We start from the raw sequence: 12884 nt of genomic DNA, 5'->3' as shown, positions 1-12884 counted from the left end.
TTTGCTGTATATATCAATGTGTTATTAAAATCTTTTGTAACTAAGAATTCACATGTTCAGCTGATATCGAATATTACGTGAGTTATAATTAAAAGGAAGATAAATGGTGAAAAAGTGTTATAAAATAATTTATGACAGAATTATTTGTACAGACTAGCATAAGAAAATCGCATGTTTAGAATACTTGACCGTCAAAATTGATCCTCTGCTCTCTTGTTTATTTATTCCATTTCCTTCATTTACCTTTCCGATTTCCCTCTGCAGAACTTCGCAACTTGCAGAACGTGACACAACTGTAAAACCATTCCCATGGAATATGTCTCATTGGAATACGTATCTTTCCCATTTTCGACTATGTTGCTCTTTAAGTTCTTTATCATCTGCTGTACTGAATTCTCTCCCAGCTTTTATCTTTGCTACACACAGTATTTCATCGCCAAAAACATGTTCTGGTTACCTGTTCCATGAAGAGTCGTCCAAAGTTTCCTTATCAATGTGAGTTCCATAGTAAGCCTTTAGCAGAATACAGTAGAAGCTATATCTTCTTTCAAAATGTTTCGACCCAACATTAGTGTGAGAGGATACAGAAGTATCTGCAGTTTGTTTGTAATGCCATAACGGCGAATTTATGCCGTACGAATATATAAGCTACAGTGGCTGTTCATAACGCGACGTAAAAGGGCTGCAGTGTGGCTCAAAGGGGCGTGGAGTTCTGCTATGTAAACATCTTTCTTTGTAAGGAATATTGACTGTAGGCTTATCCTACAACCACCATCACATTGCAACACTAAATTTCAAGCACACTTCACAGAGAATTGTGCTTTCATGTGTGTATTTTTAAAATGGAGTGAATCAAATGGAATCGTATATAAAGAAGGTGGACGTACTGCATTGTAGTAACGAATAAATTAACATAGCCACAGAACAGTATGCGCGCACACACACACACACACACACACACACACACACACACACACACTACAGTATTCTTAAGCACGCCCGATAATGACATTCCAAATTTCTGGAAACAAAACACTGTTACACTACAAATACAGTACTGTGAACTCAGCGTGAGGATATTTAAGTACGAAACACCACCTAACAAATTCACAATACTAAAATATGGTCCTAGTAACGACTTTAGAAGCAGTTCCTGAGACGACCTGCTATTCCCGAAGGACAGGACAGATAGTATAAACTGTGGAAAGGGGCCAAAATAAGAGGTTGTCAGTTACACTCGAACATACAACTCTATTATTGATCAAACATTACAAGAGCCCAAAAAAGTATATATATTTTTTAAACACACAGTTTTAATTTTTGGGACTTAATTACCAACTGAAAGGCACTTTAATTTAAAAACGGCTGAAGGTCAATAACTTAAAACGTAAGCATAATCAGAAATGTAAAAGGCAAGCCTTATCTTAAAATAGTTTGTAAGACGTTGTGGTCTTCTGACCTTCATTGCTTACATATTCCGCCCTCACAATCATATTCTGCACATCAAGACACTTCATTCGAACCCAAACTCGATAAGATAAAGTCAATGTTGTTTGAATTCATGTAAACGATATGGAAATAACAAGTAAATCGCAAGTGCGCACCAAGATTGAAATACTCGAGGTAGGCGTACACACACAGATTCAAGACAGGACGGTCACAACAGCTTTTAGTTCGGGAGAGGCAAACCACATGCCCGGAGGCCAGTCCCTTCAGAGGACGAGTCAACGTATCTATGTCGACCAGCGACCGCCTGTAGAGCAGACAGCATTTTCCCAAGTGAAAGGGAGAACGAACCTCATGTTCAGCTTAAAAGATAATTCCGAAACATTGTGTGGAAGCGCCCAGCCTATGCATTCTTTACAAATATAGCACGCAGTTTCTTAGGTTTTCACAGGGAAACAGAAAACGCCAAACGCTAATGCTACAGATTTCCGGATTGGTCGCCTTAAACGAAACATTATTCCCCCATTTTAGAAGAGCAATGCCGATTGGCAGACGATATTCCTGACACCTTGAGCTGAAGGAGTAATGGAAGAGACCAAAAGATATACCCCTTCACGTCTGCCATGGAGAGGGGCCGCTCTTGGAGCGAGAGCATGTAACGAGAGCGTGTGCGCTCGTACGTGTACTCAAAGAGTGAGGAACAAGTCTCTCCTCAGTACTTCACTGGGAGAGCACCTCTGTCGAGAGCGAATCGAAGTGCGACTCTATATTGAGTCCTTCCAATTAAGCATTGTTCACTGTGTTGGCCGCCACACTTGTTGTGCAGTGTGAACGGACAGAGTTATAGTTAAACACCTGCGAGCGAATTTTTGAGTGGGATCACGGTGGACTGCTTATCTGACCAGTGTACCACGCCAATAGTTAGTCTAGGGGCGAATAGGAGTCCTTGACTTCATCAAGGCGTAGGGAGTGTTTGATTGGCGAAGGTCAATCCAGATAGAACGAGAGTTATCTTATTAGTCAGCAGCGAGCGGCGCAGACAGCAGTCATCGCAGCTTACAGTATTGTGCGCTACAGCTCCTGCGAGCCCCATATTTCCTCCACAACAGTACACTTCACTGCATTTCACATGCAACAGCCTCGACCGTACCTAGCAACATTCGAATGGATAATTATTCAAGTTGAGTAGGCGCGGCTCTCAGCCATTCTGCCAAGTCAATAACAATCTTAAACTTTCTATAGAAATTTCTTTAGCGAATCCTATCCTTAAGTAACTTCACATTCCGAAAAGAACCTGGAAATAACTTGTTCTGTTCATAACTAAAAGAGCCATTGTGATTTCTCAGAATTTTTGAAAAAAAAAAAATAATAATTTTCGTTAGTTTCATGTTTTTCTTACACTAACTAGCACTACTTCAGTACCCAAGTATCCCACTAGTTACGTAAGAAATTTTTTAAATTTTTGTGTCATTTCCTTACAGCGGACTACTCCAGAAGATATTTCTTGCTGAAAGTTTTTCAAGCATTTGTCTTCAGAACGTTAGGAGCGTCTGTCTGACTTCTGTAGCAGTGTGGGGGTGGAAATTGCATCTTGCAGGAGCCACAGGGTAAAGGGTACATCTCAGATTAATCCGTTGCGCAGAATGACACAATAGCACCCACACGCTCACAAGTTATTTGTAAACAAGTTAAATTCAAATCGGCTGAAGGCCTAACACTTAAAACTCCATAACATTATTTTTTTAAATACCAAAAGCCTTACGTGAAACAGTTCTTTAATTTAGTCTGAAGGCCTTAAGAGCAAAACAACTCTAATTTAAGAAAAAAGATAACAATCGGCTAGAAGCCATACAAGTGCAAACAGTAAGAACAAAAAATATACTAACGCTCGCTTATGTGAGACAGTCAGTCGGGCCAACCATTCACGAGCCAGCGACAACCCAACTGATACACAATCAACAGACCAATGATCAGTGCTGCTCCACACTTCCACCAAAACTCACCAAATGCTAACAGCGGAGAGTGTAACAACAACGAGAACGGATCACACACAACCCATAAGCAGTTGACGACCCAAATACATGTCGGATAATCAGATGGACGATCAAACAACCGAGCAAGGTGGTTACCACTCAAACGTGCGTGTCGGCAAACGTCGGGCGAGTGATGGCTATCGTCGCTACGTCGCTACTGCACGCCAGCCGACCAATTCAGAGCCAGTGCGCCGACAACATTTAAATGAACTTGTCAGTCAAAATCACATAAACTACTGACAGATTCATGAACACCTGCACGACGATCTAGACGATGGCAGTGACAATGCAATAACAAGGACGACCCACGAGTCGACACACACAGTCAACCCATATGTGATCGCCAGCCAAATACACGTCGTCCGACAAGACCGACGATCAACCAAGTCGTCTCCACTCAAATCACGTGTGTAGGCAACCATCAGCGAGTGGTGGCTATCCGCACCTCCCTGGCGCTGCATGCCCCACTGGTGCTACGTCGCGACTGCGCCAAACCAACCAACTGCTACACATCAGCACGGAGCACTCCCGTCTTCAAGCCACGAGTGGCCTACCGGGACCATCCGACCGCCGTGTCATCCTCAGTGGAGGATACGGATAGGAGGGGCATGGGGTCAGCACACTGCTCTTCCGGTCATTATGATGGTATTCTTGACCGAAGCCGGTACTATCCGGTCGAGTAGCTCCTGAATTGGTATCACGATGCTGAGTGCACCCCGAAAAAGGGCAACAGCGCATGGCGGCCTGGATGGTCACCCATCCAAGTGCCGACCACGCCCAACAGCGCTTAACTTCGGTGATCTCACGGTAACCGGTGTATCCACTGCGGAAAGGCCGTTGCCATCAGCATGGAGACAGCACTAAAATAACTGGGCAGTCGACAGCACAGGCTACACACAATTTCACAAACACCAAGCCAAATAACGCGACCTTTGCTAAAAGTAATGACTGTGCAATCACAAGGACGAACCACGAGTTGAAACACACACTCATTAGTGATCGGCGAGCAAATACACGTCGTCTGGTAAGACCAGCTGACCATCAACCAAGACCGTCCCCATTCAAGCCACTTGTGCCAGCAACGGTCGGGTGCGCCATGGCTATCCGAACCTCACTGCCGCTCCAACCCGACCGACTTCTGCCACGTCCCAACTGTCCGACTGCCAGGTCCTACCTCCACTGCTGCCGCGTTCAAACTGACTGGACGAAACATGACGACTGGGAAGTAATAGCAGTGCAGCAAAGATAATACCTATATCGATAAGCGCTGCTGCTGCCGCTGACGGGCAGGCAAAACAGCAACTCAGTGACACCAGTTATTGAAATTAACACAGCCCGAGGTGGCAGTACAGCAAATACAGGATGTTGTTGTTGTGGTCTTCAGTCCTGAGACTGGTTTGATGCAGCTCTCCATGCTACTCTATCCTGTGCAAGCTTCTTCATCTCCCAGTACCTACTGCAGCCTACATCCTTCTGAATCAGCTTAGTGTATTCATCTCTTGGTCCCCCTCTACGATTTTTACCCTCCACGCTGCCTTCCAATACTAAACTGGTGATCCCTCGATGCCTCAGAACATGTCCTACCAACCGATCCCTTCGTCTAGTCAAGTTGTGCCACAAACTCCTCTTCTCCCCAATTCTATTCAATACCTCCTCATTAGTTATGTGATCTACCCATCTAATCTTCAGCATTCTTCTGTAGCACGACATTTTTAAGGCTTCTATTCTCTTCTTGTCTAAACTATTTATCGTCACGTTTCACTTGCATACATGGTTACACTCCATACAAATACTTTCAGAAACGACTTCCTGACACTTAAATCTACACTCGATGTTAGCAAATTTCTTTTCTTCAGAAACGCTTTCCTTGCCATTGCCAGTCTACATTTTATATCCTCTCTACTTCGACCATCATCAGTTATTTTGCTCCCCAAATAGCAAAACTCCTTTACTACTTAAAGTGTCTCATTTCCTAATCTAATTCCCTCAGCATCGCCCAATTTAATTCGACTACATTCCATTATCCTCGTTTTGCTTTTGTTGATGTTCATCTTATACCTTTCTTTCAAGACACTGTCCATTCCGTTCAACTGCTCTTCCAAGTCCTTTGCTGGCAGGATGTTAAGTAATAAATGGCATGGACACGAGCCCCGTACGGCTCAATGTCTTTGCTAATAGCACGACATAACCTGCAGCACCTCTCCTGGGCTCCCGTCCATATCGGTTGGATCCTAGACGATGGCAAAACCGTGCACCGGTCAGATGAATTTCAAATGGTAGGAGCTGATGTCAGGTGCAGACTCCAGAAAGCCGCAGACCCATGTTATCAACAAGACCCTATGCAATCTGCTGGTGGTTCCATAATGGTGTGGTATGTGTTCACACGGAATGAATTGCTTCTTCTGGTCCTACTGAACCGATCATTGGCTGGAAACAGTTGTGTTCGTCCAGTTGGAGACCATTTGCAGCTGTTTATGTACTTCATGTTCCGAAACAACACTGGATTTCTTATGAATGACAGTGCGGAGTATCACCGAACCACAATTGTTTGCGATTGGTTTGAAGAACATTCTGGACAGTTCGAGCGAATGGTTTGGCCACCCAGACGGTCCGACATGAATCCCATCTAACATGTATGGAATATAAGCGAAAGGTCAGTTCGTCAAAATCCTGCACTGGCAACACTTTTACGACTTTAGGGGCAACATGACCAATGGCCTCGCCGCAGTGGTAATACCGGTTCCCGTCAGATATCCGATGTCAAACGCTGTTGATCTTGAGTAACACTTGGAAAGGTGACCGTTCGAGTCTGCAGGGTTCTGTTGGCAAGCGGGGTGCACTCAGCCCATGTGAGGACAATGCAGGAGCTACTTGGCTGAAAAATAGCGGCTCCAGTCACGAAAACTGACGTCCAGGAGAGGGGTATGCTGGCCACATGCCGCTCCTTATCCACATCCAGTGAACCCCATCGCTGAGGACGATACGGCGGCCGGTCGGTACCGCTGTACCTTCAGCAGCCTGTTCGGACTGAGTGATAGAGGCAGCATGGCTCAATATGTCCAATGACTCGTTGAGTTCGCGGTACGCCTTGTGCTGCAATACGCGAAGAAGGAGGTATGCCATGACATTTGTTACCACACTGTAGATGCTGGAAGTAAATATCTCACTTCAATATCTTTTGTAAAGAACTGTTTCCGGGTAGAGCAACAAACCAGAATTCGAAATATATTTAATTCCATACCACACTGGGGAGTTTCAAATGAATGAAAATAAATGAGGCGCATTTTCTGTAACTTCAAAGATGAATTTTATTAACCTGAGCACAGTTTCCTGTTATGAGAAGCAAATGAAGGCCATGTAGCCGTATTTAACCTGTACTCTATGTAAAAACAAGTCGACATCTAACGACGTCACCAAAAATCTGGAACAGTATTAACCTGTATATATATACTACTGGCCTTTAAAATTGCTACACCAAGAAGAATTGCAGATGATAAGCGGGTATTCATTGGACAACAATATTATACTAGAACTGACATTTGATTACATATTCACGCAATTTTGGAGCATAGATCCTGAGAAATCAGTACACAGAACAACAGCTTGGATGACGTGTACAGGTACAGCTGCCCATGCAGCTTCAACACGATACCACAGTTCGTCAGTAGTTACTGGCGTATTGTGACGAGCCAGTTGCTCGACCACCATTGACCAGACGTTTTCAGTTGGTGAGAGATATGGAGAATGTGCTGGCCAGGGCACCAGTCGAACATTTTCTGTATCCAGAAAAGCCCGTACAGGACCTGCAACATGCGGTCGTGCATTATCCCGCTGAAATGTGTTTCACAGGAATCGAATGAAGGGTAGAGCCACGGGTCGTAACACATCTGAAATGTAACGTCCACTGTTTAAAGTGCCGTCAGTGCGAACAGGAGGTGACCGAGACGTGTAACCAATGGCACCCCATACCATCATGCTGGGTGATACTCCAGTATGGCGATGACGAATACGCGCTTCTAATGTGCGTTCACCGCGATGTCGCCAAACACAGATGTAACCATCACGATACTGTAAACAGAACCTGGATTCATCCGAAAAAACGCCGTTTCGCCATTCGTGCACCCCGGTTCGTCGTCGAGTACACCTTCGCAGGCGCTCCTGTCTGTGATCCAGCGTCAAGGGCAACCGCAGCCATGGTCTCCGAGCTGAGAGTCCATGCTGCTGCAAACGTCCAACTGTTCGTGCAGATGGTTGTTGTCTTGCAAACGTCCCCATCTGTTGACTCAGGATCGAGACGTGGCTGCACGATCCGTTACAGCCGTGCGGATAAGATGCCTGTCATCTCGACTGCTAGTGATACGAGGCCGTTGGGATCCAGCACGGCGTTCCGTATTACCCTCCTGAACCCACCGATTCCATATTCTGCTAACAGTCATTGGATCTCGACCAACGCGAGCAGCAGTGTCGCGATACGATAAACCGCAATCGCGATAGGCTACAATCCGATCTTTATCAAAGTCGGAAACGTGATGGTACGCATTTCTCCTCCTTACACGAGGCATCACAACAACGTTTCACCAGGCAACGCCGGTCAACTGCTGTTTGTGTATGAGAAATCGGTTGGAAACTTTCCTCGTGTCAGCACGTTGTAGATGTCACCACCGGCGCCAACCTTCTGTGGATGCTTTGAAAAGCTAATCATTTGAATATCATAGCATCGTCTTCATGCCGGTTAAATTTCGCGTCCGTAGCACGTAAACTTCGTGGTATATATATACGAGGGGCGTTCAGAAAGTAAGCTCCGATCGGTCGCGAAATGGAAACGACTATGAAAATCCGATAAAGCTTTGCACAGATGTGTTGGGTAGTGCCTCTAGTATAACCCCAGTTAGCATCACGTCGCTCTTCTCATTTCTGAGCTCGCAGTGAGTGCGTAAAGATGTCTAGAAAATAGTGTCTGCCGCCAAGTACGAGGGCCTGGTGAGAAATTTCGCCTGAAGCTATGCAGCTAACATTACATAGCTGTCGTGCTGTTTCTTCTTCAAGACAATTCTCAGCCGCATTCTGCAGGGGCAATGAAGATGCTCCTGCATCGTTTTCAAATGTAAATGTTACATTACCCACAATACAGTCCGCAATTGTCTCCCCCTGAGTTTCATCTCTGGTCACATGAACCGCTGTCTTTGAAGACAACATTTTGACACAGACAACGAGGTGTAGGCCAGCGTGGAGAATTGGCGGAAAGCACTGGCGGCTGCCTTCTATGATGAGGCTATTGAAAAGTTGGTACAACGCTATGACAAAAGTCTAAGTCAGAACGGCGACTACGTAGAGAAGTAGCTGAAAGGTGTAGCTAATTGTTACAAGTAAAACATTTCTGATGTTCACTGTGGTTTCAATTTGGCAATCAATCGGAGCTTACTTTCTGAACAGGCCTTATATATAGGAACCAACGAAAGAGTTATGGGCATGCTTATTCAAATACAGAGATATGTAAACAGGCAGGAATACGGCACTGCGGTCGGCAACTTCTAAACAAGATAACAAGTCTCTGGCGCAGTCGTTAGATAAGTTACTGCTGCTACAATGGCAGGTTATAAAGACTTACGTGAGTTTACACGTGGTGCTATAGTCGGGGCACGAGTGATGGGACACAGAGTCTCCTACGTAGCGATGAATAGGGGATTCTCCCGTACGACCATTTCATGAGAGTGCCGTGAACGTTGGGAATCCGGTAAAACATCAGATCTGCGACATCGCTGCGGACGCCAAAACATCCTGCAAGAACGCGACTAACGACAACTGAAAAGCATCGTTAAACGTTACAGAAGTGCAACCCTTCCACAGACTGCTGCGGATTTCAGTGCTGGGGCATCAGTAAGTGACAGCGTGCGAACCATTCAACGAAACATCATCGATGTGGACTTTTGGAGCAGAAGGCCCACTCATGTACCATTGATGACTGCACGCCTCGCCTTGGCCCATCGACATGGGACTGTCGATGACTGGAAACATGTTGCATGGTCGAACGAGTCCCAATTCATAATATATCGAGCTGATGGACGTGTACGGGTATGGAGACAACCTAATGAATCCATGGACCCTGCATGTCAGCAAGGAACTGTTCAAGCTAGTGGAGGCTCTATAATGGTATGGGGCGTGTGCTGTTGGATTGATGTGCGACCCCTCATAGGTCTAGATAGCACTCTGACAGGTGACACGTACGTAAGCATCCTGTCTGACCACCTGCACCCATTCGTGTCCATTGTGCATTCCGACAGGCTTGGGCAATTCCAGCAGGACAATGCGACACCACACACGTCCAGAATTGCTACAGAGTGGCTTCAGGAACACTCTTTTGAGATTAAACACTTCCGCTGGTTACCAAACTCCCCAGGCATGAACATTATTGAGCATATCTTGGATGCCTTTCAACGCGCTGTTCACAAGATATTTGTGGACAGTCCTGTAGGTGTCGTGGTGTCAATTCTCTCCAGCACTACTTCAGACAATAGTTGAGTCCGTACCACTTCGTGTTGCGGCACTCGATACACGATATTGAGCATTTTCTTTGAATCTTCAGTGCAATTGGAATCTATAGAGAGAAAATATTGTTAGCCAGGATACCGAAAACTTCTCGTCCGATTTCGTTCAAATTGTTTCACGATACTATAATAAAGTTACAGAAGGTGTGGTCAACTGAGAATTCTTCTATGCTGTGGACACAAAATGACGAGGAGATGACTGCCCCATGTTATGGGCCAACAGTTAATTGACATCGATAATTAAATGAAATTAAACACAAAGGGTTTGAAAGTAAGGGGTTCCTGTATGAATGTGAACGATTGCTTATGCACTACTGGGCATTAAAATTGCTACACCACGAAGATGAGGTGCTAAAGACACGAAATTTAACCGACAGGAAGACGATGCTGTGATATGCAAATGATTAGCTTTTCAGAGCATTCGCACAAGGTTGGCGCCGGTGGCGACACCTACAACGCGCTGACATGAGAAAAGTTTCCAACCGATTTCTCATGCACAGACAGCAGTTGACCAGCGTTGCCTGGTGGAACGTTGTTGTGATGTGTCGTGTTTGCAACTTTGATAAAGGTCGGATTGTAGCCTATCGCAATTGCGGTTTGTAGTATCGCGACATTGCTCCTCGCGTTGGTCGAGATCCAATGCCTGTTAGCAGAATATGGATTCGGTGGGTTCGGGAGGGTAATATGGAACGCCGTGCTGGATCCCAACGGCCTCGTATCACTAGCAGTCGAGATGACAGGCATCTTATCCGCATGGCTGTAACGGATCGTGCAGCCACGTCTCGATCCTTGAGTCAACAGATGGGGACGTTTGCAAGACTACAACCATCTGCACGAACAGTTCGACGACGTTTGCAGCAGCATGGACTATCAGCTCGGAGACTGTGACTGTGGTTACCTTTGACGCTGCATCACAGACAGGAACGCCTACGATCGTGTACTCGACGGCGAACCTGCGTGCACGAATGGCAAAACGTCATTTTTTCGGATGATACCAGGTTCTGTTTACAGCATCATGATGGTCACATCCGTGTTTGGCGACATTGTGGTAAATGCACATTGGAAGCGTGTATTCGTCATCGCCATACTGGCGAATCACCTGGCGTGATGGTATGGGGTGCCATTGGTTAGACGTCTCGGTCACCTCTCGTTCACATTGACGGCACTTTGAACAGTGGACGTCACATATCAGATGTGTTACGACCCATGGCTCTACACTTCATTCGATCCCTGCGGAACCCTACTTCTCAGCAGGATAATGCACGACCGCATGTTGCAGCTACTGAACGGGCCTTTTTGGATACGGAAAATGTTAGACTGCTGTCCTGGCCAGCAGATTCTCCAAATCTCTCACCAGTTGAAAACGTCTGGTCAATGGTGACCGAGCAAGTGGCTCGTCACAATACGCCAGTCACTACTCTTGATGAACTGTGGTATCGTGTTGAAAGTGCATGTGCAGCTGTACCTGTACACGCCATCCAAGCTCTGTTTGAGTCAATGGCCAGGCGTATCAAGGCCGTTATTATGGCCAGAGGTGGTTGTTCTGGGTACTGGTTTCCCAGGATCTATGCACCCAAATTGCGTGAAAATTTAATCACATGTCAGTTCTAGTGTAATATATTTGTCCAATGAATACCCGTTTATCATCTGCATTTCTTCTTGGTGTAGCAATTTTAATGGCGAGTAGTGTATTATCAAGAGATGAGTGATGTGTACTTATTTCAGTACTGTTTACAAAAACCAAAACAAAATTATACTTCTCAGGGCCGATATGACTGTGCGTGGAGAGGACTCGGTTGTTGAGGGTATGGAGAGGGGTGGGGTGGGGTGGAGGGGGGGGAGGGAACGAATCGTCTCACTATTATTCGTCATCGTTCGTCGTGTAGTGCTGTAGACAGGAGGACTTTCGTCGGTATCGCGCGTCGCCTCGGAGGTATGCTGCCCGCATTAGCAGTCGCGGCTTTGCGTCCGGGCCCAGGTAACACGTTGTCTGCCTGTTGTCGGGTGCGTGGCCGAACCTGTGACATGACGGTGTCGGAAGGCGGATGTTAGCGGTGGCTGCAAGAGACCTCATGTCCTCTAGCTTGCACGATGTTTTCACGAACTCCGCTTTTCGCTCCTCCTGCATCTGTCACCGGAGCTCTGAAATATTCTTCCTTTCGACTTTGTCACTGGCGGGCTGAATTTGCTATGCAGCCCAATGCCAGATCGCTGTTTCACCGCCGCACCTCCCCCAGAGGAGGGTGGAAATACTTTATCTGGTGTGGTCTCCTGTGTGCCTCAGCAACTGGCATCTTTCTCGTGATTTCACATTCTTATGACGTTCTCCTGCATTCCGAGACTGTTGTGAGAGCGGCTACACAAAACTCCTTTGTAACCCCGATCTCTGTGTGAGGCCTGGAGAGACTCGTCTCAAAGTCTGCCGGTGACGGTGATTTATAAGGAACGTCCTTACTGCAGTTTGTGCACACTCCTTCCTGTGTGCGTGAGGTGCTGGAATTGTCTTCACATTCATGCTTTCTAAGGCAGGTACAATGACTGCCGCCAGGCCAGAGGAACTCTCATGCTTTCGCTCGTACATTCTTGATGTTCCGTCTTAATGGCTGCAGGTGTCCATCAGTTCCCGGCACGCTTCTCATTGTCAGCCAGGTCATCGCAATGTGTTCCTTCTCAAGTGAGGCGATGGCGTTCACCCGGCTTTCCATTGTGTGCTTGCAGAATGGCTGTAATGTCCTCTACTCGGGTACTTGCCGCATGTTGTTCGGATCCCTCCTCCCCTTTGCCCACTGGCGCTGAGAGTTGGCGAAAGTGACCACAACCCTAGGTATCTCAACGCACATAAGTTATGCTTTTTTAATGT

General features: G+C 46.2%; 1 pseudogene; it reads right to left on the bottom strand.

Moving 5' to 3' along the window:
- Nucleotides 1-4203: 4203 nt before the first annotated feature.
- LOC126215447 (5S ribosomal RNA) lies at nt 4204-4321 on the bottom strand (annotated as a pseudogene).
- Nucleotides 4322-12884: the final 8563 nt, after the last annotated feature.

This window comes from Schistocerca nitens, chromosome 12 (assembly GCF_023898315.1).
Source record: "Schistocerca nitens isolate TAMUIC-IGC-003100 chromosome 12, iqSchNite1.1, whole genome shotgun sequence".
NCBI lineage: Eukaryota > Metazoa > Arthropoda > Insecta > Orthoptera > Acrididae > Schistocerca > Schistocerca nitens.
This window is presented reverse-complemented; position numbering and strand designations above follow the sequence as displayed.